The sequence below is a fragment of the Arachis ipaensis genome, chromosome B04 (assembly GCF_000816755.2).
Source record: "Arachis ipaensis cultivar K30076 chromosome B04, Araip1.1, whole genome shotgun sequence".
Classification (NCBI taxonomy): Eukaryota; Viridiplantae; Streptophyta; class Magnoliopsida; order Fabales; family Fabaceae; genus Arachis; species Arachis ipaensis.
The window spans coordinates 106,279,422-106,283,133 of NC_029788.2; the positions used below are offsets into that span (position 1 = coordinate 106,279,422).

At 29.7% G+C, this 3,712-nt stretch overlaps 1 long non-coding RNA gene across 1 annotated transcript; it reads right to left on the reverse strand.

Moving 5' to 3' along the window:
* Positions 2,790 to 3,692, reverse strand: LOC110271163. The gene is made up of 2 exons (XR_002361479.1): positions 3,464 to 3,692; positions 2,790 to 3,025 (listed from the first exon to the last, which is right to left on the reverse strand). It is a non-coding gene; the product is annotated as an uncharacterized LOC110271163 (long non-coding RNA).

Below are 3,712 nucleotides of genomic sequence, written 5' to 3' on the forward strand. Positions count from 1 at the left end.
CGATCCGGGTTCTGGCTCTGATACCATCTGTAACAGCCCAGACCACCCGCTAGCACGATATTGTCTGCTTTGGCACACAAGGCCTCACGGTTTTTGCTTTTGACGATAGGGATGATAGCCGAAGCCCCCCACACTCACTCGTCAAAACGCGTCATGCTAGGGAGAGGTATCCACACCCTTATAAGGCATGCTTCGTTCCCCTCTCCAACCGATGTGGGCCTTACAAAATTAACCCCAAAAAGCGTATAAAATATCCGCTCATCAGTTACTTACCAAACTAGCCAGATAGAATTGAAAAGGATGAGGAGAGCGACGCATGGCCGCAAACGGCTCATCAATCGGAGCTCCGAAACAAAAGTTATTATGGATTGAAGGTGATGACGCTAGGGTTTCTTCTCCCTTTTCTCTTTTCTCTCTTCACAACCATGTCTCTCTCTCAAACCGAAAAGAGATGCTGAATTTTGTTAAGTTTGTGGGTTACATATATTTGGAATTGGGCCCAAAGTATGGCCTAACTCAAGTTCTTAGCTCCTTAGCCTAATTTTGGGTCAAAACCTTTAAGATAAGTGCTCGAGCTTTTGTTATAAATATCTTTCCTTATCATTTTCACATTTTTTATTTTTCTCACTCACAATAACGGACAAATTTAAACCGGTATAGACAATTTTAACACCAATATGCATTTTTTCTAAAATAATTATATTTCGTACTTAATTTAATTTTTTAAATTCAAATTTTGCCGTTAAATTTCTAAATTATAGATTCTAATATTTGTACATATTTCAGGCATCTTAATCTCAATTAATATAATTTTAATTAATCAATTTATTAGTTAATCTTCTCGGATCTTACATTCATGGCCTGAGTGACTGATTATCGAATCCATGAAGGTTCATGTTGCTCTGTTGTGAGAACTCTAAATTAGAACGATTGTATCATAATTTGACTGCAAAATGCGAAAATAAAATAGATTAGGGTTCACACTAATAAAATAGGGGTAGAGAATGGATGATGACCGGCAAACAGCGATATGTGGGGAATGACAAGCACAAATTGTAGTGTGGTGAATGCTGCGGTGCTACTTTCTCATCTCAAATGATGGTGAATAGAGCGGAAGAAATAGAAAATAAGAGAAAAAAAAAAGAGATATAGACTGTAATAGAATATTGATAATTAAAAAATTAGGTATATAAGTCTCACAATATTATTAAATAGTGACCCTTAAAATAAGGGTCACAAAATAAGTGTGGTTATACATTCAATTTAGCATAGTAAAAGAATAAATTATTTTTGTTTAACTTGTTTTTGCAATTTGTATATTTGTATTAGATTGTATTATATATGTTGTCATGTTAATGAGAAGAAACGAGTAATCTTTTAAGTTTATGTAATTTTTTATGATATAATTCTTTTTTTTTTTATGGTATTCTTTAGTCTGACAGGTTAAAGACTAATCCGTTATGGATTGGAACTTTATTTAAGAGTTTGTTATTGGCTAATTAGTTGTTACATGTACAAGACAAAATTCGAATTCCCGACACTTACTTACACAAACTAATAAACTAACTAATAGATATCTTTAAAAAAAAACAAATTAGGTGAGCTAGTCTACCAACTTACTAATCCGTCATTAAATAGGACTGTTTAGCAGTCTTGACTCATTAAATTTGGATCTTCTAAATTTTGAATTTTTATTTTAAAGAGTAAAGTATGATCTCTCACTCTTAAATGATTTCTCTCTCATATTTTCTCTTGGTCCCACTTATGAAATAAATGATAAGAGATTATATTTTATCCTCTAAAATAAAATTTAAAATTTAGAGGATCCAAATCCTGACTCATTTGAGTTTGGTTTACTAACTTGTCTACCCTATTATTTGTGTAGATTTAGCTAGGCAAGGCTATCGAGTAGCCCTTTAACGTAAATCCTACTGCTCCCAAATTTAACAAGCCTTCATTTTTACAGCCTTCTCTTCTACTTTCTCTAACCTTTAACCTTAAAATTTTTAACTTTCCACACAACTCAATCTCATCAACCTGTTCATTGTTTATTATTCTATATATTATTACTTTCACTTTTCCTTCTTTTCTAACATTTTTACATTGTTAGATTAGTGTAGTTTATTTAATGATTTTTATGATAAATTAGTCAAATTTAATTTAAACTTAGTTAAAGTTTAATTGTTATAAATAATTACATATTAGTTTAATATAATATTTAGATGAAAAAATATAGGGAACCAATAAAGTATATGTACAATATGTACAATGCGGGGTTAGGAAGGTTGGATTTAGTAGGATATTAGATGTTTATTATCTCTGGTATTCGGATGGTTATTCTGGATAGTATGAGTGTATTATGTTTGAGAAATTAATAGTATTTTATCATAGATGTTCATTTTTTAACTTATATTGGGCCAAATAAACAACCAATTGTATACATTATACAGATACTCTATTGACTACAGATTCTTGTTAAAGTCTAATTATTATAAATAGTTATATATATATTATATATCAAAATAACACTTAAAATATTTTGCGAATTCTATATGCTTAGAAGATGTAAAGTCTCACATCAGTTAGATAGGAGAATGAAACAAGATCGATATGGAAATTTCTTTATAGATGCATTTGATTTGTACGGGGAGCTTTTTTACTCTAATATTTTTTTTGGTGACTATTTCTACTTTAATATGATCCATCTCTTTATTTTATCATTTTTTTTACACTTTGAGCATACATTTTATGTTTTACAGACTACATTCACCGAAAAACTAAATCCCAAATATTACAAACATATTATATATAAGCTTTCCTATGAGCATTGAGTCTTCTTTTCAATGTTCATTCTTTATTTCACAACACATACTAACTTCACTCTTTTCATATCCATTCAAATATATATAGCTTTCTGCTTTAATTTTAGTTATGAACTGGCTTCTCCCAAATTTTGATATGAACTCCACCGCGAAATCCTAGCATGGGATCCCGAACAATTCTCCCTCCCCTGACTTTTGTAAACCTAATAACAATCAAGAGAATTTAACAAATGATGAATTTATATTGCTATACGATTATAAAAACGATTGGTTAACAAGTGCCATATAATGACAACAGTTAAGAAAGTAACGAAAGAAAAAAAATTTATTTAAAAATTACTATTTTTATTAATTTAACAAGTTGGTTGGATAAGATTTTCGCTTTTGTAAACTTAGCTATCTATATTTTATATAATAGGGATATTGTAGTTATTTTTTATAAAAAATAATATTAATTTAGACCAGTTCAAAATTTAATTCACTATTTTTTCGGTCAAATTAATTTGTCTGGCCTAATTTTGACAAAAATAACACAGTTTAATCAATTATACGTGTTAAATTTTAATTATTAAAAAACAACTTAAAAAAAAAACGTTTTATACGTCTTGATCCTTTTGCTTAATTAATGGATAATGGATTACCTATATTTTGTGACCAAGACATGAATGAAAGTAGCCAAGAAAGCTCTACTTATCTCAGCCCCGGGACATTGTCTCATTCCTCCACCAAAAGGCTTGAAATAATTTGACACAGTAGCGGAATCAAGGTCCTTGAATGCATAATGGAAAGTATGAAATTTGTCATCAGCTATTAAAAGATACAGTAATAATATTTTTTTATGTGCTAAAATTGAAAATAATTAAATAGATTATTAAAATTAATATATTAAT